The following is a 27,293-nucleotide window of genomic DNA, read 5'->3' as shown; positions in this document are numbered from 1 at the left end:
TCTCACAGCATCACTTAGACATCCTGCCAAGTTTCCGGTTGGATACCAGGTGAGCAACTGCTATTGAGATGAATGGGAACGGATAGCTCTCTCCAGGAATTACAGATGTTCTTGACACCGCTCATAGTGTTATGACACTGCAGCTATATTGCTCCCATTATGATTAACAAGAGAACCTGCTCCGCAAACACGCATTTGTGATGTAGCAATGGCAGTGCGCCGTTTTGTTGCTTTGTGTCGCTTGTTCACAGCGTGGATGGTGTATTTGGAGGGAAAAGAGAAAGGGCAGAAAGGTATCCGCGGGACCAGGTCTGTTTCTCTCACCCGTCTTTCTCCATTATCCGTCAACCTCTTTTAAAGGGATGCTTTATTGATTTTCTCATGCGTGGTGGAGCCATGGCTTACCAGGGGGGTTTTCTCTGTCTCTCTTTGCCTCTCTCGAGCTCCCCGTCTGTTTCACAGTGCTGCTATACAATCATAATAAAAAGAGTTTTTCTCTCGACGGCTGCTGTTTTCTTTTTTTTTGTTGAGAGGGAACTTTGCTTAATAGGCGCAAAAAAAAGCTCCTAGATAAACTGTTCCATGTGTGCTGGAGAGGTGTGAGAGTGTGTGTGTGTGTGTGTGTGAGAGAGAGAGAGAGAGAGAGAGAGCGTGCAAGGCAAAGGAAAAGAGAGAAGGCAGCACGTGGATAGGGTCTATTACAAACACACAGGAGCACTCGGCATGAGGATCCAGGAGAAAAAAAGGACTCACTGGAGGGAAAAGAGATGGAGAGAGGAACAGAAAGAGAAGGAGTGACTGAGGAGATTGATGCTGTATTTGCTGTCTGCTGGTTCGCCGTTATCTCTGTTTCTCAGGTCCGGCGTTTATGGGTGCTCCCATGCTTTGCTCCTCTATCTTCCACTCTCTCTTGCCTCTTCTGGAAAGAAATTCTCTTTCTTTCTCAATTTCCATTTAAAGTACTTTACATACTATATTGCCAAAGCATAAATTTGAAAAAGAGGGAGAAAAATTGGAATAAAAAAATAAAACTAAAAAAAATTTAGAAAAACAAAATGAAACATTCAAAAATGTTATTAAATTTAAATAAACAAAAATACATAAAAGAAAGACTAAGCGAATGTTATATGAATAGTTCACCTAAAGATATAAATTATGATAAAAATACATAAAAATATTTTACATACTACACTGAACAAAATTATAAATGCAATACTTTTGTTTTTGCCCCCATTTTTCATGAGCTGAACTCAAAGATCGAAGACTTTTTCTATGTACACAAAAGGCTTATTTCTCTCAAATATTGTTCACAAATCTGTCTAAATCTGTGTTAGTGAGCACTTCTCCTTTGTCGAGATAATCCATCCACCTCACAGGTGTGGCATATCAAGATGCTGATTAGACAGCATGATTATTGCACAGGTGTGCCTTAGGCTGACCACAATAAAAGGCCACTCTAAAATGTGCAGTTTTACTGCAGTCAGGTCGAGACCCCGATGAGAACGACGAGCATGCAGATGAGCTTCCCTGAGACAGTTTCTGACAGTTTGTGCAGAAATTCTTTGGTTATGCAAACTGATTGTTGCAGCAGCTGTCCGGGTGTCTGGTCTCAGACGATCTTGGTGGTGAAGATGCTGGATGTGGAGGTCCTGGGCTGGTGTCGTTACACATGGCCTGCAGTTGGATGTACTGCCAAATTCTCTGAAACGCCTTTGGAGACGGCTTATGGTAGAGAAATGAACATACATTTCATGGGTAACAGCTCTGGTGGACATTCCTGCAGTCAGCATGCCAACTTGCGACATCTGTTGCATTGTGCTGCGTGATAAAACTGCACATTTTAGAGTGGCCTTTTATTGTGGCCAGCCTAAGGCACACCTCTGCAATAATCATGCTGTCTAATCAGCATCTTGATATGCCACACCTGTGAGGTGGATGGATTATCTCGGCAAAGGAGAAGTGCTCACTAACACAGATTTAGACAGATTTGTGAACAATATTTGAGAGAAATAGGCCTTTTGTGTACATAGAAAAAGTCTTAGATCTTTGAGTTCAGCTCATGAAAAATGGGGGCAAAAACAAAAGTGTTGCATTTATAATTTTGTTCAGTGTATATTGTTAAAGCATCAATTTGAAAAAGAGGGAGAAAAATTTGAATAATAAAATATTTAAACAAAAAAATAATAATAAAATATTAGAGAAAAGCAAAATAAACACTGAAAAATTTTATTAAATTTAAATAAAGGAAAAGAAATGAAGACTAAGTGAACATCATATGAATAGCTCACCTAAAAATATAAATTCTGAAAAAATACAATACTATTTATTGTTAAATAAATAAATAAAATCAAAATGTAATTTAAAAATACAATTAAGTACTTTACATACTATATTGCCATAGCATGAATATGAAAAAGGAGACAAATTAGAAAAATAAAATATTAGAAAAATAATAAAATAAAATAAAACAATTAAAAAATTAAATAAAAATAAAGAAAGACAGAATGGAATCATAATAAATGTCAGGGTTGGGGTGAAGGGATGAGGCGAGGACTCAGTACTGCAGAGAATGGGCTTTTATTAATAATAAAAATAAACAAAACCAACCAAAACTACCCCTTAAGGGAAAAACAGGACAGCTGGCAGGCTAGGCTAGGCTAGGCAGGGCAAGGGCAAGGGCTACACACGACAGGGGAATATACGATGACGAACTGGCACAGGACTGCAAACACAAGGAGATTATAAAGGGAGCAAATGAGGAGGGTAACAAGATAAACACAGGTGGGGCAAATTAACCAATAATTGACATGAGAGCACATGACACACAGAAACCTAAGACAAAAGCCATGTGCTCACACAAAACAAAAACACAAACACATGGCCAGCAAAACAAAATCACCAGCCATGTGCTAAACAGGACACGAGAATACTCATAAGCCGCGTGTTCACACAAGACACGACAACATGAAAGCATGCAGCCAATGAAATACACAAGCTGCGTGCAAAACAAAATACAACACACGTGGACAAGAGAATGCGTGGCCGAGCGAACTCAAGACCGCACGCTCACACAACGAGACAGAACATGGAGCACGAGTGTCCGAATCCCGACACGAAACTCAAGACATGAGTGCCGAGATCCGAACACCACGCTCCAACACAAAACAAGGCACGCAGACGAGAGCGCACGGCTCGAGCACACTCGAAGCCGTGCAGCCACATGGAAACAGGACATGACGGGAGTGTCAGGGCTCTGTCACAAAACCATGAATAACACTTGACCGAAGTGACAGAACCCAGACAAATAAAGGAACAGTTCACGCAAAAAAGAAAATTCTGTCACTATTTACACACACTCATGTCATTCCAAACACAACATATGACTTTATGAGGATTATCTTAGCCACGTTTTTTCCATTCAGTGACTGTGAATAAGGACAGGGACTGTCAAAATGACAAAAAGCACCATAAAAGTATCCCGTTCCATGGAAGAATAAAGTCATACAGGTTTGAAAGGGTGAATAAATAATGACAGATTTTGTTCATTTCTGGCTGAACTATTACTTTAAGAGTCCTCCACTGCACAGACAACTTGAATATGATGATCGAAGTGGTTTCTGAGGGAGTGCGGCTGAAATATGAATTTTGCAGATGCATAACTATCCTCCCCCAGTAGCATTTGCATTTGATCTCTCTCTTTGTTGCCATTTTCTGTCAGCTCTCTGCCCTCTCTATCTGCACTAGTCTCTCTCTTCTGAGCGACAGAGCAGCAGGAGGTGTGCAGCGTGTAGCAAACCAGGGTTAAAGGTCATTCAGCAGAAGATGAGGGAGGGTGAGGGGCTAAGCGTTTGCACACACCGCCTCACCAGCGTCTAACAGCCTCACTATTATTTATTTATTACAATTTATTTGAAAAGGGACAATTTTAGCGTAAATGTTTCCATTTCATGCATTGCACCAAATTTAGCCAATGGCTATTTTTTAACCTTGGTCCTTTGGCAGGTAATCACTAACATAAAAACATAAAACAGCAAACACATACAATAAAATATGCACATATAGTACATGCACATCCTATCAGATCCAGAATAAAAGAATAAAAAAAACATCCAGTTAAACCACAACCATGTCAATGTTTACAGAGTTGAGTTGACTTTAAATAAGATTGAATTTTTAATTTAAAAAGATCAATAGATGTACACATCCTTATGTTTTCTGGTAAGGTGTTCCAATGAGTAATAGCTTTCACTGAGAAAGACAAAACCCTACAGTGGTGTTGGTTGGATGTTAAAGTCTGTTCATATGGAGATTTTAGAGGTTTAATTGCAAGGGTAAAAGGATTGCAGCATGCATGAGAGTCTTAGCTATCAGTGGGAAGACATTGTTTAATTTGTCTGAAGTTTACCAAGTTATACTATTTTATAGTCCTCACGATTTCTTCACCGTTTTTTTTAAATTAAGAGTTGGATCCAGTGTTAAACCAAGATAATTAAACTCTGTAGCTATTTCTATCTTTTCATTGTTTATAAAAATGTCTGTATTGGAAGAACAATTGTTCCTCCGTCCTGTGGGTCTTGCACATCTGGGGGGATCTGCTTTGCGGATCAAGCTGTAGAAATAGGCACAGAAACCTACCTTGCACCAGGAGGCAGCGGTGTTGGGGTGGTCTGGGCCGGTGCGATGACGTTTTTTTTGCGGACGTTTCTCCCGAGGGAAGAGGGGAGGGTTAAGGCAAGAGGGCTGAGCCCAGCTGTGGAGCTGTTTCTCTGGCTGTGTTTCTGCCCCGATGGCAACACGCAGCCACTTTTATTGTGTGTGTGAAAGCTGGAGCGCTTGAGTGTTTGTTCCTCTGGTGTTTCCTGCTGCTAACAGTTCAATCTTTCAGTCACAGGGGAAGGCATTTGCTGAAATCGCGTTTGGTCTCGTACTGTATCGTGTATCTTGTCAGTGTGTGCACTTGCTTGGCCATTTGTAGTTGATAAACAGGAAAGTGGGTTCAAGCGCCAGCAGAAGGCAGTGTAATGGAAGTGGTCTTTAAGAGAAGCAGTCTATCAGCGGAAGTTTAAAATCAGCTCGTAAGTGTATTTACTTGTCTCAGTGTTTAGCGCATTTGCCGTTGCTAGGAAACGCTTATTTTGTTTACTAGGATGAGAGTTGCTGAAATCGCGTTTGGTCTCGTACTGTATCGTGTATCTTGTCAGTGTGTGCACTTGCTTGGCCATTTGTAGTTGATAAACAGGAAAGTGGGTCCAGCTGAATTGAAATGATCATTTGTTAGATTGGTATAATAAAGGTTATTATACCGCGGCAGCGGTCGCGGCAGTCGTCGTGTGAAGCCCTCTTAGTGTGAAGACCAAAGAGTGTAAAGACCATCGACTCTACCGTGCGACTCCACCGGGCAGGGACACCGGCAAGGGATAGTAGTAGCTTTTTATTTAATTTTTTCATTGATATGTTTATTATTGAAATGTTGTTGTTATATGCATGTGTTAATTTTATTTAATTTCTTTATTTTCTTAAATATGTGGGTAGATAGTATTTATAGAGTTGTAACTTTTTAGTTTTAGTTACTTTTTCTTATTTGTAAGTCGCTTTGGACAAAAGCGTCTGCTAAATGACAAAAGTAAAAAGTAAAGTAAAAGGCGAAACAATGCCAAAATGAGTTAGTATGCCACTTATTCGAAAGCAAGTGTCCCTTGCCCAAAACATTCTTCTGCGATGCAACATGCATTGTTTTTGTGTGTGGATGAAGGTTGCAATTGCTAAGATGTTGTGATAGGTTGCTAGGGTGTTGCTATGTGGATTCTTACTGTCAAGTGTCAAAAAAAAAAAACTAGATATTTGAAGTCCCGTATAAGGTTACGAAGCAATTTAATTTAATTAGTTGACCAAAACAAAAATGGACCCCACAGGCCTTCACCATATAGACAACAACCACTGATAATATTGAACACAAAACCAGTCATAAGGGGCATGAGATGAATAAATAATCTTTCCATTGATGTATGGTTTGTTATGATAGGACAATATTTGGCTGAGATACAACTATTTGAAAATCTGGAATCTAAGGGTGTAAAAAAAATATAAATATTGAGAAAATCATCTTTAAAGTGGTCTAAATTAAGTACTTAGCAATGCATATTACTAATCAAAAATTAAGTTTTGATATATTTATGGTAGGAAATTGACAAAATATCTTCATGGAACATGATCTTTACTTAATATCCTAATGATTTTTGTCATAAAAGAGAAATGTATAATTTTGACCCTTACAATGTATTGTTGGCTATTGCTACAGATATACCTGTGTTACTCATGACTGCTTTTGTGCTCCAGGGACACATATGTAACTGAATGACATTAGGGTGAGTAAATAATAATTTTTGGGGGAAACTATCCCTTTAAAAAGTAATGCACATCTCAACAAGGCACATCATTCATGCCTATTAGAGCTACACAATATGGAGGAAAAAATCAAGTGCAAAAAAAAGTGAATTTTTTTTTTTTAGATTGTGTTTAAAATGGGACAAAGAAAATCCAGGTTTGATGTGCCTGTTTGTTATTATATATCAATATGACTATAAAATAATAATTGACTAATATTTAATATTAAATAAAAATCTAAAACAATTAAATAAAACAAAATAACTCATTTTAAAAAATAAAAATGATTTTACTTTACATTACAACTGCAGAAATACAATACTAATATTTATGGTTCTTCTAAATTCTTCATTTTCAAATGTTAAGCCATAGAACATTTATTTTGACAGAAAAAAAAAAAAACTTTTGTTGATAAGTGTTTCTCACTACAAGTATGGGAATATGGTTGGTGCATGCTGTGCTCCCAAATGCATGTTTAAGTGACTCAAACTCAGAGATGGAGTTTGTGTGGAGCAGCATTTACTACATATCGAGCCGCTCTGAAACGCTGCAAACATCGGCGGATAATGAGCTGCTCACAAATGGTGTGGGACAAATTAGACACTTGCGTTTAATTCTTAGGCTTACAGGTTTGTTCAAATCCTAGAATCACTCATAATACAAACCCTAAAGCTTGAACACCCCTCAACCGCTTATCAGTGCAGATGGGCTTTAAACATGGCAACGTTCACATAGTGCCAAACACTCCCTCAAATAGGCCTGAGATTTCACCGTTCCAACTCCATTGTGTGCAACAATACACTTAAGTAAATACATTTGGCTTTTGGGGAGAAAAAACACCCATTAATTCCAGGCAAAGGGGGACATGAAGCACCCAAACCAGATGTGAGCTCAGTAAACAACCTGAGCCCGAGATGCATTAGGGCAAACATCTGTTAGGAACGCGTGAGCAGAAGAGAGTGAGGGAGGAGAAAGGCTGCACTTGCTCAAAGCAAAAGCACAGACATGTGATTGTGCTTCTAAATAACATTTCTGTAAACACAATTTCCAAAAGGACATTTGGAAATGGCTCGCACAAAAGGAAATCATTGACCGGCAATTTTAATGCAATCCAGCTCCTACCTGTGGCTGCCAAGCTTTGAATGGTGAAAAACAAAAGTCTGACCCTAATTTTAGGATGGACTAGAAGAAAAGCCACACAAATGCATATAGTTGCACTCATACATATACAACAAATGCACAGCTTGAAAAAATCACTGGCAGAGCCTGCGGGGAAGGACACTAAAATAGCAGATGGTCGATACTGGTCATTTGCTAGCAAACGAAAGGTCCTACGCTCTCCACCTTTCCCCTCTGCGAGGTCTCCATATGCAGCTCGTAAAAGACATGCAAAACTGGCCTGATGGATCCATCTCAGCACCGGGAAAACGAGCCCGGGGCGGAGGTAGCAAAACGAGGTGAGGGAACGCTACCGAAACGGCATTCGTGGCCTAATGAGCTACATTGAATGCATTCTAAAGGGACAATTGACGAAAAAAGAAAATTCTGTCATCATCTACTCCTTTAAAGGGGTCCTATTATGCTTTTTCACTTTTTGAATGTTAGTCAGTGTGTAGTGTGTATGTTTGGGCATAAAACGATCTACAAAGTAACAAATCTCAAAGTTCACTCCAAAGGGAGATATTTCGTTTTTAAAAGAATCCCTTTTCAAGAACTACAACGAACGGCTCGTTTGGACTACAAAGTTGTTTTCCTGTATTTGTGATGTCACAAATTGTAAATCCCGCCTACGGAAATTCGAATGGTTGGGGGGTGGGGAGAACGCTTGCTGGAGCTCTGCTCGTTTCAAAATCGAAACCCAGTGCGGGTGTATTTATATCACAGTATTTCTGATGGAAACCAACTGTTTTCGGAAAATTTTGGATGCCATTTTCATTTAATCTTGCATATAAAGTCGCGTTTGTGAGCGGAGCGCTGCTTTGTGTACAGGTTTACCGGGGAAACCTGATCTCTCCCGCTCCAACAGCGCCTCCTGCTGGCAGAGAATTAATTTGCATATATATGCCGCCACAAATAGTGTAAGTCTGTGGGACTATGGTATAAATAAATTCAACTGTATAACAGTTTCAGTGCAAATCATATTGTAATGTTAGCATTAAAGAACAATAAACATAATACATATTACCGTTGCACTTATGTACATAGTCAATGCAGTTATTTTTAAGCTGTTGTTGACATCCCATCTAAAACGTGATTTAGCCAAAAAATGCATGCATGCAAAGATTCTGCACAATCCTCTTGTTCAATATTCTCGGGTCTGAATTGATATGGCAATATTGACGAACTTGCTGTTTTGGCAAGGGGCGTGGCAATACTGAAACACCGTCTAAGCTGTTCGCCAATCACAATGCACTGGGACAGCTAACCAATCACAAGACATTTTGTTTTTCCCAAGGCGGGCCTTCATCAAATCCGGAACTAATCGAGCCTTTTGTGTCAGGCTGGGGAGAAAGGTATTGTAATAATGTAAATTATGGGAAAAATAAAGCGATTTTCAAACCACCAAGCATGAGAGCATGCTCAAAACAAAATCAAGACTTTGTAAAAGAGCATAATAGGACCCCTTTAAATATCGGTCCAAACCTGTATGAAGACTTAGAAAGGTAACTGAAAGAGTGTTGTCTATCCGGTGTTGTTTTGGACCCCATTGACTTCCTTTCAAATATCTTTCATTGTAGAATGAATGAATGAATGAATGAATGAATGATGCATTTATATAGCGCTTTGTGTATTACTGTACACCCAAAGCGCTTTACAATCATGTGGGGGGGTGTTTCCTCAACCATTACAATCATTTTGTAGGGATACAAAACACTTATTTTCTGGTCTGCAGAAGTTTTGTTAACTAAAACTAAAACTATTAAAAATAGTTTGCAGCATGTTTTATTGTTTTAGTTAGCTGTATGTTTTAGTTATTATTATTTAATCAAAACAACCCAACTGCAGTTTGATTGATATTAATTGGAATGCAGGATTAAAACATTAAACATGTTTAAGAATGTTAAAAAAAGAGTTTAAAAAAAGAAAAGAGTTCTGTTAAATGATAACAGAATTGTGTTTATCTTTCAAAACTTTTTCAAAACGATTTTTCTGTAACAGTCAAGTCTGTGTCACTTTCACAGCTCTGTGCAGACGTGTTTCTCCATCTCTGGTCCACAGCTGGGCGCACACACACACACACACACACACACACACACACGCAAGCGACATCACATCATTCCAATATGTGTAAACACACTGGGGGATGGTGGAAAAAAGCACTACCCCTTAACACAAATGCACACAAGCTGCCCTTCCATCCACACACACATGCAATCTCTTCTCTATTTGCAGCGCTGCTCTTAAAACACTCTTCCCCATCCCCTTTTCTAAACATCACCCATGTCCATCCCTGGCCCCTGCTGTTTTCACTCACCCGTCTCAGCAGGCGAGCCGCCCGCCTGCGTCCACTCCAGATCACGGACTTGCCTTGACTGCATGAACTCCCTCCACTTTTACACACTCTTGGAGTACCATTGCGCTCATTACTAATACAGGTGGAAACAGAGAGTCTAACTAGAGACAGAGAGGAGATGGCATATAGGAGCGCACGCTGATAGAGAATAATGAGGGTTCTAGTCGAAGGGGTCACTGTCAATACACACAGCAGAGAAAGAGGGACAAACAACTCTTGTACAGGCTTGAATAGGGAACAACTTTACAATAAGCCAGAGGACGGATGGTGTTATACAATTCAAGGCATTGCGCTCACCAATTGATTTCTATTCATTCGGCGTAAAAGTGATTCAGGGATGCATCACGTTGGTTAGATGCATGCTCTAATTGTGCGACCGTGTCCGCAAAACCACACGATCATAACAAGACCCAAGGCCAGAACATTTGCTTCGTGATGTCAGGGATGCAATCCAATAATTCATTCATGTGATATGAGCTCCTGCAGAGGTTGATAGTGGCAGCTTTCGAATTCCGTACAGGTATTTCTGATTGCTCTGTGCACATGTTGTTGACATTATAGTGCATTTTTGAATTGGGAATTATGAGCATGGTTTCAATGATCCAATTAATACCTGACATTTTATTATGAATGTATCTTTACAGTTGCAGCTTTGATCTAGTCAAACAGATTTTTAAGATCAAGGACAGCACTTATTTTGGAATAAAAACTATAAAAGTGAACATATGCAGCTGAAAAGACATTTTTCTACCTGATTTGAGCCTTTAAATTATTGCGCTTGAGTAACCAGTGTTTTTATCCAGTTTCTTTGAACTGAATCAAACAAGTCAATTTAGATGTTACCCCACGAAGAACATTTTTACGTTCACTGATCTCTCTTTAAAGAATCTTGGTTTCAAGAGTTTGTTTTCAACATTTTAAGCTTTGTTTTCAGCTTAAACACTGGATGATCAGACTACCGGCAGCTTTGTGAATCCCTCATGGTGATGTACTAAACCTTGTATGGGAATCTGTGTGTGATTGAGTTTTAGGTCCTATTGACCAAAGAAGGATGTGAGTCCATTGTGGGACAACAATGAGAAGATCTTCCCTCCAGGAGCCCAATTTGACTCTCAATAGGTTTGAGGAACATCTGGGCTGAAGGGGTGACAGTGTATGGGCCCCCAGCAAGCTATTCCCTGCCAAGTGCATTTAATGCGGGAACACTGTCCAGGACAGGCTGGAAACAAACATGAATGGAGCACAATTATACAGTTACCGCTCTCTTCTCCCTCCACTGTTCATTAACAGACAATGACGAGAGCGTATGACAGCCTCACGTCCCAATAATAAAGAGCTTTGTTAGAGGCTTCCAGTCTCCTCTATGCTTACAGACACTGCATGAATCTCTACATTATAACGGACAATGTTCTTGGATGTGATGATACATACTGGTCTTACTATTTCACATACACAAGCTTTAAAATCCCATTCACATACACTGTTTTCTACCTGTATATATGCTATTTGTCATTTTAGGGTTTTTATTGAGACATGATTCGGAACATAAAGTATATTTAGCGCAGATCCTAGACTTCTGGGGGCCCTAAGCAAAACTTTGTCAGGGCCTCAAATTGCTCCCCAACCCCTTAGCTGACTGTGTTTAGTGAAAACTCACCAAGACAGGCATTTTTTGAAATATGCAAAGCACAAAGTAGCCTATATTTGTCCGTGTTCGACTCTGTCTCGAATCGTGCACACGGAAAGCGCTTGGGAAACCACAGCTCGGTGCACTTTTAACTCGTTTTTTAGTATCGAGCAAAAACGGCATGGAGACTGTATACGATGTTACATAATTTGATTGATTTGGATGTTAAGTAGAAAAGGTGACAGTGCACCGCAAGGAACATTCATGTTTTTATAACCGCTGGCCAAAATGAAAAACATAACTGAAATTAAATCATATTTGAGAGGAAGGGCTACGCAACATCCATACTTTGCATATAGGCAGGATCAGCTCTGCATATATTTACAATATATGATCCCTCACAAAATCTCAAAAACTCAGTCCAAACCTCTACAAATGATTGGTCCATGCAATAACACTGGATGGTAAATGAAGGCGTCAGGCATCCTTTCAAAGTCCTCTGAACAAACCAGTAGCTTTATCTGACCAACGGGCCAAGTTTTAAGTTTAAAAAAGTTCTTACATCCATCCTGGTGCTCAAGTACAAGTACAAGAAAGCTAATCTATGTCTGATTCTCCACTTAACTTGCTGTTAACAGATCAATAGAGTGGAAGAACAATGAATGACAACTTAAATTTCTGTCTCTACTCACAGAACTGCTAAAACTCTTAAGATATCGTACCATTTTTAAGGCAACTTTAGATCATACTTTAGATTTGACTTCTTCAGTCACTATTTATTACATGGAAATAACTATTTATTGTAACTACATGGAAACCAGTAATCAGGACATTCTCTAAAATGTCTCCTTTTGTGTTCCACAGTGGAAAGTAAACCTTAAGTGCTTGGATCATGAAGGTGCGAAGAAAATACAGTATTTTTTTATTCTTAGGTTGACAGTCCCTTTGACCATTTCTCTGAGCGCCCAGCCTATAAACACCAGTGTCCACTCCATGCTGTAATTACTGTAATCTCCAGTATACAGCGCGCACTTATTTTATTATAGACGAACAGTCACAAGAAAATGAGGAAAACGCGCTCTGCTTGGGTCTCAGCACAAAAACATCTGCTGGTGGTCAATCTCCAGCATGATCGTCTGATTTTCAACATCACTCTCACGTATAATTTCAATAGCTCATCACATAGTGCCTGTGTCACTATAAAGACATTTATTTTCAGTCAATATTCCCTCAGAGATAATCGTTTTATTGTCCTGTGAACGTGGCAGGAACGATGCAATTGCACTAAGAAAAAAAGTGCTGATGTTGTGCTTCAAATATATAAATCGCATTACATACACAATAAAGCGTCCGCGTTCTTCACTCACTCAATCTGGCGCTTGAAGATTTTAGTGTTTTATTTGTTTGCGCGTCGCGATGTGTGTAAGAGTTACATTCGCCAAAGTGACACAAACTGCCATCGATATTAATGCCAATCCTGTTTTGTTCGGATTTTAAACTTATCTAAACAATACGGCAACAGTTGGAGCTCCGCCGACTGAAAGACTGACTGACTTAATGACGGTATCAAATATCCTTTCCACCCCCAACGCTTTTACAATAAACGCATTTCTTTTTTTTTTAAAAACACACAAATTATGTTACGTTGTGACGTCAATTTATAACAGAACAAAACACAGCAATAACACAACACACCGCAATAATCCAGATGCATTTGTATTGGAGGCGTCAAACTTACCTCTGGCGAGTCAGTGCGTAACGCTCGCGGCGGTCAGCGCGTCCAAAAACGCATGCAAACGCACACCGCGCTTGGTCTTACAAGAGCACCATTTCAAAACGAGGCCAACAAATCCCACATTTTCCAAAGAAAGACTCAGCTCCTTGTGTTTTCCCGCATGCTTTCTTTCTTGACGCCTAGGAGAGCGAGCGGCGCGATGGTCGGTGTCGGTTTACGCAGCGGAACTCTCTCCGTTCACTCCCTTTGTAGTAGTTCTAGAGAGGGAGGGTGTATTAAACCCGTCCAGATCCACTTCTTCAAAGCGGGTCCCCTCCGTCTCAACAACTTGAACCCCGCGCCCTGTTAAAGTGAAGCTCTGCGAGAGAGACAAAGGTGTTCTGCGCAGCTCCGACTCGCCACACACACTGCGCCGGAGATATACTGCCTCCTGATGGGTATCACTAAAGCGATGAGGCGGATCGGTGGCTCACAAAAGCAGTACAAACACAGGTCTCCGCCCCAAACACCCCTGTCCTGTACGGGAACGGGGCCGGAACACCGGAACATCATCATAATCAGACGGAGTGAAGCGTTTGTCATTCTCTAATGGACTTCTGTGCTGTAGACACCTACATTATTTTAATTACTTTTTCTAACACTTTACAGTATTAAAGTGTATGACACAGAGCACCCATGCTGTTACCAGTCATAAAGACTGTTGCACAGTTAATGTAAAAAAACAAACAAACAAACAAAAATTATATATATATGGGAACTAATGACAAGAGAGATACACTGTAAATTTTATTTTAAGTGAAAAACAATGTAAAAATGCTACAGTAAAAAGCTGAGTTAATTGGTTATCTGTTACCATACCATTAGATACATTAAATTAGCCCTATATTCAATTTATCAGGATAATATATTTAATTTTACAATTAAATAGGTTTTGGAAGTAAACAAGGGTGAATAACTTGCATCTAAAATATATAATATCGTCAATAAATGAAATATTGTATCTGCATCACATAATAGAACATACGTAACATTTTTGTTTCTTTTCTGTTATCAGTTAAAATACATGGTTTTATATGTGAAATAAAGGGTTTATGAAAAAACCCCGGAAAAGTTTATGAAAAAGTTATGAACTGAAAAATACTTAAAATGATGACAGACAGATGTATAGATAATAATAATAATATAATAATGATATTATTAATATTTTATTTCAATAATTTCTTTTAATTTTCGCTTTCAGTTGAAATATATGTAAAATAAATGGTTTATTAATAAATATAAAGTTATGCATTGAAATTTACATGCACTAAAATGACTGATAGATAGATAGATAGATAGATAGATAGATAGATAGATACAGCTGTCTCTGCATTTTAACACTTGAATGAATCTCTCTGTCTGCATCCTCAGCTTAAAACACTCTATCATGTAATATATACTATTTAGAGATAAGCACCTTGCCATTGCCAAAGCCGAAGGATTAACCTAAATTAAAAGAAAAGGGTATTTTCAATGGGTTTCTAAACCTTTTTGTGGCATCTGTTTTTCTTCATATTTCTTTAGAAAAGCACAGGCAACTATCCTTCATTTTCAACAGTACTGGTGGTGCTTATGGAATAGTCAAGGGACTGCAGATCTGAATGAGGAGGGGCCTTTCTAGAACATTTAGAGCAACTTCAGCTGAGATGGAGCCTTTCATACCTCTCAAACTAAACATGTATAACTGCAGGTGTGACACTCAATTATGGGCAGTGTTCCTCTAGTGTAATCATAATGGAAATCTTCATTATACTTCTGAGTGGCACAGGCTACTTAAATAAAAGCCTCTTGCCCCAGAGGCCCCTCAGATTCACGAATAAAAGCCTTAAGTGCGGGCGCTGGGAACGGAGGAAGCATAGATATCATTTAGAATCTGTTTGGATGAGGATTTACTCTGGGAGGCAAATCAAATGGATAATGGACACCAGTCCACAGCGGGACCCAGGAGACCACGTAGAGACGAATCTACAAAACCTTTCACATCATAACAAAAACAATCTCCATCATGCCAAGCTGCATGGTGAAACATACAACTGCCATGGCATTTTAAAGGTTAATTTGACTCAAGAAGAAGGTTTCGATTTGCATTTCTGCAGTGACATGTTTCAATCGATTATTGGCAGGGAATGCTGAGTATGTATGCTCACACCAGTAGTAGAGCCCCATGATTCCCACGATGTGGAAGACAAAGACATAATCACTGAATGTGGCAAATTTTGGAAATCAAAAGTAGGGTTGTACTTTTTATCAAATCGCAATATGGATTAATGCCTGTGAATGTTAAAGCACAAAAAAATTGCTATTGAAACGAAGTCTGCGTGTTCCTAAAATGACTAATTGTTAATGTTTTATCTCTTCATTTGATTGCCACGAATCATAAATCCAGAAATATTAGAAGACAGCACAGTATATCTGAAAAATAAAGCATTTCAGAGTGCCCTGCTATTATAAAAATGGCAATAAGTTAAATTGTTTTAAAAGTGTTAAAACATGGAATTTGGGATAAATAAAACAGAATTTGAGGGGGAAAAAAATAAGAGGGTGCTAAAAATTTAATCTATTAATAAAATGCGATGAATTTGTATACAATTAATTTTTCAATTGATTAGAAATTATTTTAGATCACTAAAGCTTCATTTGACACCAAAGTAAAAATTTTATTTGAACAAATATAACATTTTTAAGATAATATTTAATCTTGGCTGCGAGGTTGGGGGCAACAATAACATAAAAAAAAAACTAAATAAATTAGGCAAATTTTTGATCTCTAAAATATAATTTAACCATTCTCACTCTATTGCTATTCTATCATTTATAGCACAACTGTACATACAATTTATTTTATTTTTCCAATTATGTTTTTTCTATTTTTATTTACGTGTGTGTATTTTTATACTCATCCTATTTTTTATTGTCTTTGTGTGTTTTCTCTGTGTACTGGAAGCTTGTGACACTAAAACTAATTCCTTGTATGTGCAAACATACTTGGCAATAAAGCTCTTTCTGATCTGATTGCTATAGTGCTGCACTCTTTTTATTAAATGATTAAATAAATAGCATTTAACATGACATACTATAGAAAGAAACAATCTTGTTGCTTGCATAAATATAAACCTTGCCTGGTTTTATTTGTGAAGGTTCTGCCCTTGATGGAAGGTTTATCAGGGGTTATTCTCAATTCAGATGAAGACATGGAAGAGGGTGAGTCTTATTGATACATGCTGAACCTTGAGCAGATGCTGCCTTTTGAGTGAAACACCTTGCAGCACTCCACTGAAATGCAGAATCACTTTTTGAGTGAGAGTCGACTTTGTCTCTATTCACAGTTCCTGCTTCAGCAAGGTTGTATTAGTCATGTGGAACAAGCACAGCTTGGAATATAGCACACAAAGCAGACAAATGTGGAAACTAGGCCAGGACAAAGAGGTAAGGTGTACACTCATTAGGATGGGGTCCAGAGGTCCAATCCCCAAAGCTACAAGTATAGATATATTACTACTGCTCGTGTGCTCTAATTTAAGCCCAAAACACAGTGTCGAAAACATGCACAGTCATGATAGTGAAAATACTGTATGACTGCACTAACAAGGTTACTCATTCTTTTGATGAATGCTTATAAATATGCATATGCAAAATCAATACTAAGATATATGAATCAATGAAGAACCTTGAGTTACACTTTGTTCTAAAAATTCTACAGTAAAAACATTTACAGAAAAATAGAATCTTTGTAGATAGATTTAGGATTAGGAAAATATCTTTTTTAGAAATATAATATTACAATATACATCACATTACAATATATATCAGATCAAAAATAATGCAAGATTTTGCCTTGGCTATAAAACTATAGGCAACTGTAGCATTAAAACAAAAAAATAAACTCTATGGCAATTGAAAAATTTAAACTTAATTAGTAAAGTGGCTTAATATCAGTTACTTTTGACACATATATATTTTTATTTATACCAAGAGATGTTAAATGTGTTTGTAGTAGTCTGTGAGTTATGAAGGATCATGTAAAATGAATGAATAAACACATTAAAATAAATAAATAATAATATTAATAATAATAAAATGTAGAAAAAAATAATTTATATACACAACGGATTCTTGACAATGAGGCTTAATATATATATTGTTTTTTCGGCCATAGCATTAAAAAAAATTAAATAATTGATTTATCATCTATTGCATCACCATCGTTTATCGTGGATGCACATTACCTTAAAAGTGTATTTTTTACTTCAAGTCTTAACTTGATCCCAACAGCCAAATAAATCAAGAGCGACTAGAGCATTTCCATAGCAGCCTGACTCCCAGGAGTGATGTGGATAGGCTAGCCGTGTCTGTCGTCTAACTCTATTTACCTGCAGCCCAAAGTGAAACGCTGCCAGGTTCAGCTACAGTTCAGGGAGAGAGCCAACATGCTCAGTTCTGGATGACAGGCCTGGAATTGACTTGCACTAGTGCACAGCGTGAAGATGATAGTAGAGCTATTGCAAGCCTTGCTATAAGATAATCTAGAGCAATTAAATGAAAACAATGAGAAAATAACACACAAGGCAGCTTCAATATATAGTTGCTCAGCGCTGCAGAATGAAATGGAAATGAGGAAACACAAGAAGATCAAGCACCACACACCACTGCAGGATAGAAGGAAGAGGATGTTACCTTTGCTGAAGGGTTGCTGCAGATTTTTGGCGTCTTACTGATGCAGATACATACTTTCAAAGGGAATGAATGCTGATGAGAACTTGTTTTAGTCGTCGGGTTTAGGTAAACAGCGAGTATCTGGCACAGCGTGTAGAGGCCAATTAAGCCTTGCTTATTCACACAACTCCGTGGCCAATGCTGAAATCACCAAGCCTCTCATTTCGCATGCAAAGCATCTAAGACAGAGCGAGTTGCAAAGAGAATTTCGCTATCACTAATGCATCATCTGAAAGCCGGGAGGTTTCACAGGATACGGATGCTTTGGACAGCTGTGGTAATTCCTTCTGCCTGGCACTAAACTTGCTGCCAAAGCGGTGATGAATTCATTGAATGCTTGAATAAGTTCAGATATGAAAGGAACCGCCTTAGAAGTTCTGGCAACTTTTCATCCTGCGCCGAAAACCAGCTCAGATCTTTCAGTTTGCGTGGAACCCTGCCCAACTTTTGAAGATTCATGCACAAAGTGCACTGGCACAACTTTGTCCGTAATCTCAGGACGGAGAGCGCTGTGAGGGCTTTCCAAGAAAGACAAATCTCCACATCCCATGCTGAGATACGGCCGTTCAGAAGGGTAATTTAAAATCAAGCGTGATAGCAGAACAAGAGAGAGTTCAAATAACCTCAAACACCTTCAACAAATGATAATCGACAATGAGAACAGAAGGGAGAGGACAGATTCTGTTTCACAATAACAGCTTGTTCTCAAGTCAAGTCTTTATTTATATAGCACTTTTAACAATACAAATTGTGTCAAAGCAGCTTTAGGAAAATAGTGTGTCAATAATGCAAAAGGACAATAGTAAACACTCAATTTTCAATAAAAGGCAGTTCATCATTGAATTCAGTCATGTTTAATCGCAAGATATAATCATTGCAGTTAATAGTGTTCACCGTCTGTTTGATTACATGCAATTTGTAACTAACTTCATGATTTTTACTGTATATTTCTGTCATAGTCACTACTAAATATGTGGAAACTTAATTTTTTTTGCAATGATTTGTATCGTGAAAAGTGTTATACAAATAAACTTGCATTGAATTGAATCATTGAGCTCAGTTCAGTTTAAATAGTGTCTGTGCAATCAAGTCGACAATATCGCTGGAAATAAAGTGTCCCCAACTATGCAAGCGGCAAGGAACCAAAACTCCATCGGTGACAGAAATGAAGAAAAAAATCGAGTTAACACCTTAAAAACACCCACAAAAAAGCCTTTTCACTGAAAGCTGAAGCTAAGGGCCAGTATCCCAAGATGCCATCCGATATGCTGTCTTGTTTTCTCCTCCTCTGAGCTGCTGCGATGTTAGGAGTGCAGAAAAAATAACTTGATGGATTGCAAAGCATCTACAGTCACCGGCCAACAGCATCTAATCATGTCCGAGCTACGAAACCCTTTAATGAGGTCCTTGGATCAAATAAGGACAAACTACTCAATCTTAGCTCTTAAAGGTGAAATGACTCATTTTTTTGGCACAGGCATTAGCAAAGTGAGTTGCAAAAATAGTGACGGGTTCATTTCCCACCATCTGCCATTGGTTGGTCGAACAGACACTCCCACCTCAAACCTGCGCCAATCTCATCAGGATGCTAAAACAAACACATCAACATTTTGATAGCGCCTCAGTGTTTACTCTTTATTGCTTATACTTGTCGCTGCATATTAAGCTGGGATAGGACAAAGCATTTTAATATCCAGAACACACATCACCTATAGTCGATCAGAAAGCAATAACATCTAAGACAGTGAGTAGACTACTAAAGAACAAAACATTTACTGAGATCGATTTTAAAATAACAGTTAAAGGGCGACCTGTGCTAGTTTAGATTTACAAGGAGGTGACATTCGTGACCACCAATCCAGTCATAAGGGTCAATTTTTGGAAATTGAGATTTATACATCATCTGAATGCAGAATAAATAAGCTTTCCATTGATGTATGGTTTGTTAGGATATGACAATATTTGGCTGAGATACAACTATTTGAAAATCTGGAATCTGAGGATGCAAAAAAATGTAAATATTGAGAAAATCGCCTTTAAAGTTGTTCAAATGAAGTTCTTAGCAATGCATATTACTAATCAAAAATTAAGGTTCCAATTTATATTAAGTGGCCCTAATACCTGTGTACTTACATAGTAACTAGATGTGTACATAGTATGTAACCACAGTGTAACTACACATCTCTACAGCTCTAATGTTTGTGTAACTACACATATGTAACAACCCACTGAATGGCACGTGTAAGTACAAATGTGTAACAGGACATTGGTAACAACACTTTTTGGTAATGAAAGTACAAATGTGTAACAGAACTAACAGCACTTTTTGGTAAAGAAAGTGGGTAACACTTGATTTTAAGGTGTCATAATACAGAGTAATTACCTAATTTAGTACTTAGTAGTAGCCGTAGTACTTATATTGTACTTACCATATAACTAAGTTATGAAACAGCCTGTACTTACAGTTTGTAATTATGTAGATGTAATGGGCAGCTACTGTTACACATGTATCAGACCGAGTCTGTTACACAACTACTTGTACACTTAAGTACAATCATGATACACTTTATTTTAAGTAGCTTATGTCTGTGTACTTACATATATAATTACGTTGTATAAAGTCTGCAACACATATGTAACAATCTTTTGGTTACATAAGTAAATGTGTAACAGACTCGGTCTGTAACATATGTGTAACAGTAGCTGCCTATTACATCTACATAATTACAAACTGTAATTACAGGCTGTTCCATAACTTAGCTACATGGTAAGTACATGTTATTTCATGTAAGTACAATAGCTACTACTAAGTCCTTAACTAAGTAATTTCTCTGTATTATTGTCACCTTAAAATAAAGTGTTACCAGAAAGTGTTACACTTTATATTAAGTGAACAGTTCCTGAGGAGTTACCATGTAAGTACACTGGTATTACAGTGGTGCACCAACTCCACAAACTCGAGATCCAACTTCTCCCACTTTACATATGCCTAAACCTACCCATCTCCACCCCCAGATCAAACTTTTTCAATTACTCTTATACATATTGTTGTTACAAAATTTAGTTATATGATTCCTGTTACACGAGTACTTAGTGAAGTGAAAAAAAGAATTGTTGTTACCAATGTCCTGTTACACATTTGTACTTACACATACCATTCTGAGGGTTGTTACATGTGTGTAGTTATAGAAATATTACATCTCTAGATAATATGTACCAATGTGTACTTACACTGTGGTTACATACTATAGTTACTATGTAAGTACACCGGTATTAGCGCCACTTAATATAAAGTGGGACCAAAATTAGGTTTTGATATATTTACGGTAGGAAATTTACAAAATATCTTCATGGAACATGATCTTTACTTAATATCCTAATGATTTTTAATGATAATTTTGACCCATACAATGTATTTTTGGCTATTGCTACAAATATACCTGTGTTACTCATGACTGCTTTTGTGCTGCAGGGACACATATGTTTCTTGTTATCAAGTGTAACCCTAACTAAAGCAGCGCTTTGACAAATTATGCAACAGCGGCCCGTCTCATGGTCCTGTCCCGATCTTGTTCCTCCTCTTCTCAAAACTGTCCTATCTAAATAAAGAAATATGCTAAAACACACAGTACCGTTTAAAAGTTTGGGTTTGGTAAGATTTTTTAAAATGCTTTCGAAAGAAGTCTATTATATTCTCCAAGGTTGCATTTATATGATCAAAAATACAGTAATAATATTAGAGACTGTAATTATAAGACTGTAATAATATTTTACAAAAAAATAAAATGTTTTCTATTTTAATATAATATATAATGTAATTTATTCCTGTGATGGCAAAGCTGAATTTTCAGTCTTCATATGATCCTTCAGAAATAATTTGAATATGCTGTATTCAAGTAAAAATTCTTATTATTATCAATGTTGAATATTTTTGTGGAAACCACAATACATTTTTTTTTTCAGGATTCTTTAATGAATAAACAGTTCAAAATGACAGCATTTGTTTTAAATCTTTTAAGTCTTTTGTAACATTAATCATTTCTTAACTGTCACTTTTGATCAATTTAATGCAATCTTGCTGAATAACAGTATTAATTTCTTAAAAGGTCTTGCTGAGCCCAAACTTTTGAACGAGAAACAAATGAATTAGAGCGCATGACATGAAATGCTGAGTTTCAAAACATAATGCAGTTATACTTTTAATACACTATATAAAGAAAGATAAAAGCCAGTTGTATTTCATCAACAAAAATGTAAACTTAGCACTTCATTTTATGTACTATTAATGTACATTCTGTGCAAAAACAAACTCCGTTTTTAATAATTTTCAGAAATCCTTGTTTTTTCATTGTGCATTCCAATTAATCTCAGTCAAACTGCAGTTGAGTTATTTTGATTAGGCTAAAAAATAACTAAAAAAATACACAAAAACATGATAACAATAAAAAAAGTTTGAAAGTTTTAAAAAACTTACCTGTTTTTACAAATAAACTCTTCATATAATGCTGACTTTACACTGCTTTTGCTTTTATGTGTACAAAATTGCATTCTGTCATAAAATACTACAATTTACGTCAGTGCACAAAATTAGTCAGGCCACACCTGGTGCCTCAAAGCTTTTAGGCCTGTTATGAAAGTCTGAAAGGAAATGTTGAACCCCAACCGGATTAGAACTGGTTCTGTGTAACAGATCTAACCTCTCTCTCCTGTCATCCTGACATGCAGCACCTGTGAATAGGTCATCTGATGCAGGAGACACCCAGGGTGAATCTTTGAAGAGACGTAACAAGGAGATAAATAAAAGGTTTATTTATTTATTTTGTTCCTTCCTGCCCTTTCTCATTAACCCCTGTGAGACATCTTGATGAATGGCTCTGTAGCGTTTCACAGGTGTCCAATTTACTCTCTGTTTTCGCAGCAGCATTTTGAAGTGTCATTTTGGATTAGTTCATCACTCATTTATGCACCGAAACACCATCAGCGCTCGCAATTAATAAAACACAAAAGAAACGTTCAATCTACAGCACGTTTAGAATATGCAATTACCAGTTATAGCGTCGCCAATGAACCATGTGAGAAGTTATGAGCAGTGAAATGAAATGGTGAAGTTTGGAGTTGCGTACAGATGCATCTTCACAAGTTTTTATCGTTACATTGACTGTCTGACAGGAACCCAGGTCTCTCAAAATGACGAGCTGTCACTCAGCATTACATAACCGGTTGAAGTGCAGTGATGTTTGAATGCAGGCATGCAGGAAGGGGCCTGATATATTTGAGAGGTGGGTGGTATTTTTCAATATTGGCAGAAAGTACCAAAACTCATTAACATCTGAGAAAGGCATTAAAAGATGTCGGAAGGAGATGAGTTACACACTTCTCTGTGGCTCTAGCAGGAAATTACATGCCGGCGCTACACGATTTCTCGTGAGTGGCACATCCATCGGGTGCTTTTTTTAAAAAAAAAGAGAGGACATTTTCACTTTAAAGCCACTTTCGCTGCAGAAATTTTTAAATAAACATACAAATGCGCAGCTGGGTGGCCGCTCCGGGACGATTCAGAGAAGAAAGCCTAGAATTAAGAGGCTCAAAGGGGAAGAATGTGTTTAGAATTAATTTGCACAATTACAAATTGATGAGAGCGTGTTAATTCCATCTGATAATGTTTAATTAGATTTGAATATGCAGGGACGCTGTTAAATATTGTACAGGGGTGCAGTCAGTCATTCCCAGATAAAAACATAAATCCGTGCCATTTCTCATTCTTTGGAGTGGCTTGGGATGGATTATTCACTCATCACGGTAAATGATGAGACGTATCATCAAATTTGTGTTTTCAACAACAACCAAGGCCAACACTCACGTTTTTGCGTCGCGCTATGCAAATTGCGTCTTGTGGGATGAAACTAGGAAAGTTGTGAGCACATTTGGACTGTGTTTGAGACTTACTGGGTTTTAATCCCCTCTAGCTGCTCCATTGTGCAGCACACTGAAAAGTGCTGAGGGAGGCATGTTGGCTGGACTCAAGGGACTATACCGGCTCTCTGTTCCTCCCTAGCCAACCTGTCTCTGGCTGTCTGCTCACTTTAATGAGCGCACACATACACACACGAACAGTTGCCTCACATCACAGAGCGCTCTGATGATAACACGATCCATTAGAATTCAGCTAAGCCCATAAGTTCTATTAGAACTTCAATGGAAGTTCAAAGAGGAAATGTTCTTTTCCAGAAGTCTCCCCATGTGCTAGAAATAGAGGGGACCATTGTTGTCATACGAGATGAAATCTCACCTGTGAACCTGGGTGGTAATGGTAAAGGAAATGAAATGTAAATTCAGTCACCCGTATGATGATATTTCTTCAGGAAATCATAAAAGGAAACATTTCTGAACAATATCCTGTAGTCAATAGTTTCAATATAAATGAACATGAATGAGGACTGGGGCAATGTAAAAGTGGTCTGTCACTTAATTCTAAGCCTTCTGAAGCCATACAATATTTTAAATTAATTTGTTATTCTTGCATTTGCTATTCTCAATACGTAAAGTCTTAAGAGTTCTTAATAGCAATGTGAACAAATAAAGAATCAATAAGAAAAATTGATAATTTTGACCCATACAATGTATTGTTGGTTATTGCTACAAATATACCTGTGCTTCTGATGACTGCTTTTGTGCTCCAGGGTCACATATGTTTCTTGTTATCAAGTGTAACCCTAACCAAAGCAGCGCTTTGACAAATCTTGCTGAATAACAGTATTAATTTCTTTAAAGGTCTTGCTGAGCCCAAACTTTTGACTGAAGCTGGTTGCCTTCAAATTTTAAGTTGGCTCAACTTGTTTTTTTATAGTGTAGTATAAACTTGTGGAAAGTGAGTAAAAAGTGTAAAAAGAAGTAAAGTTTCCAGTGGCTGTACACTTCAGAATTTCGTCGGAATTAGTAGGTTTCCGAGAACTTTTCACTTACTGTTTCATGAATACTGTGAATTCAAACATACTACACTTTTTACATGCCGTATATGTTTATCGGCTATTACACAGTAGGGAAGTATGCAACTTAGGATGGATCCATTGTTGTTTGGAGTTGGATCTTTTCAGTGAATCAGTTGATCCAGTTCACAAAACTGGTCTGAATGGTTTATTCATGAATCAAAATGATCTGCTTCTAAAGTTCAGCTCATTGATGCAATGATCCGGATTGAATAGCATGTTAAATTTCATTTGTTCATCATACATGGCTTGAGAAGACTTGGATTACAGTGCACAAGCCAAAAAGCTTTTATGAAACTTTTGGATTTTTTTTGAAGCTTGAAAGCTCCATGCACCATTCATTATAATTGCATGGAAATGAGCGACTAGTGTATTGAACAGTTCTGCTTTCGTGTTCAGATCAGAAAGTAAGTCATGCAGGTTTTGAAAAACATAAGGGCGATGACAGAGTTTTTATTTTAGGGTGAATTAATCTTGCAGTTTACAGTACATTTTTTTTCTTATTTTTTCCTTGAGCTGATCAAACGCTGGCCTGGTCAGACATCCAAATTATGCTGACATTTGCCTCTGGTCCCCATTATGAAAAATACAGAGGTCTGGCTTCATTGCACATTGCTTAGTAACAAGACTGATAGGAACCAATTACTCTCATCTCTAAAGTTAGATCTGAGAAATGCATATATTGTGTAGGTGCAAAAGCCCAAGCAACTGACATTTTCCAAGAACATTTTTAGAGATGATAAAACAAACACTCTCGATTTGCAGAAAGGGAGGTGCAAATTTAAAAAGGGGCTTTATAAATAGCCTTTCTTCAGCTTTGATGTTTTACATTACATATGTGGATCATATGCTGTACAGTATTTTACTGGTCTGAGATATTACAAACACTGTTTTTGCACAGTCACCCTGGTTTAGATCAGCTGGCAACAAGCACTTAAACAATTGCCACCCCACCCACTGTTCAGAATCTGTTAATTTAATCAAAATCACGGTGCACTCTCATAACGCGTCCGCCTTAATGCGATTTAATCAATTACCCGCCTCATATCTGTTGCCCCAGACACACTTGTGGCTTTTAAGGCAACTGGTATCATGTGCTCAGAGCAAACACAATGCAAGCAAATGTGTTTAAAGGATCCCAGCAGATGCCAGTCTTTCATTTAGCACCAGTTGTTCAAAAACATGCATGCCGCTTCTCGAAAAAGCATTTTTTTGTTGGTGTGGCCCTGGCCTTTGATAACCCCACCAAGATTGTCAATGCCCACCCTTGCCCTTTCATTTCAATACCACTCTGTTCTGCTGTGCATTCAGGGTCCGCTGAAGTCCATAGGCATGCACGTCGTCCTAAAGGGCAAATTATTCATTTCGGGAAAGTTCAGCCAGTATTCGTCTGGCTGCTAAATACCTATTGGCCTGAGAGTCATTTCTGGCCTCCGCTGCTGGCAAACGTCATTTAGAGAGGCGATGGTTTCGGAGCGGCCCTTTCATTTCATCTGAGAAGAGAAGCAAACATTTATTTTAATTTCATCGTATGCTGTCCTTCTTAAAGATTCATTTTCATTTATTAATCCTCCCACATGTGCTTTTTAGCTTTAGATTTGTGTGTCTTTAAACATCCACCTCGGCAAGTCAAAGGAATCTCCGCTGACCTGCTGGAATTAAAAGCATAATTAATATTCACATGGAGAAATGGACCTCCATCTTCAATGGCAGCGAGACTATTTGCAATAAACCTCACTGGTTAACTAGTTGGATTTGAATCTGTTGGCTTTGTGTGCATTTTGAGTGCCTGCATGATGTGAGTTTGCCAGACATGTTCCTGGCTCAACATTTTTTGGTTCTTCTTCCTATCAAAGCAATACTAGGAAGTTATTATTTATGGCTATTAGAAGTCAACCCCAAAATCAACCAACTCCAATCATAACCTTAACCAAAAACTACCTCTAAAATGACATGGAAACAACAAGTTATTACAAATGCTGTGCAAGAACTTAAGTTTAACCTTAACCATAAAATCTGATTGGTTGATCCAAGAAAGCAAAAACAAATCACACTTAATTAACTATTTATACTGATTGCCCCAAACACCATAAGTGAGGAATATTAATAAACAAAATATTAGTAAATATAAAATAAAAAGGATTCTATTAGAATTACGGTATATTACATTATATTACTGTATTTTATTTAACAATATATAATAAAATAAAATTAAATATTAATTGTAGAAATGTATAAAACAAATTTTTTTAAAATTACAATAAAATATTATGTTGTTCAAATGTTGTTTAATTT

The 27,293-nt window shown here is 37.6% G+C and overlaps 1 protein-coding gene across 1 annotated transcript in view; it reads right to left on the bottom strand.

The window, feature by feature from the left end:
• Positions 1-13,713, bottom strand: part of LOC306870144 (semaphorin-4C-like) — a 77,980-nt gene extending 64,267 nt beyond the window's left edge. The window contains exon 1 of the mRNA XM_079417249.1: positions 13,264-13,713. The gene's annotated coding sequence lies outside the window, so the exon portion shown is untranslated. The remainder of the gene's footprint in view (positions 1-13,263) is intronic.
• Positions 13,714-27,293: the final 13,580 nt, after the last annotated feature.

Source organism: Barbus barbus (genome assembly GCF_936440315.1).
Source record: "Barbus barbus genome assembly, chromosome: 5".
Taxonomy (NCBI): Eukaryota; Metazoa; Chordata; class Actinopteri; order Cypriniformes; family Cyprinidae; genus Barbus; species Barbus barbus.
The sequence above is the reverse complement of the archived record's forward strand: the minus strand, read 5'-3'. Positions and strand labels throughout refer to the sequence as shown.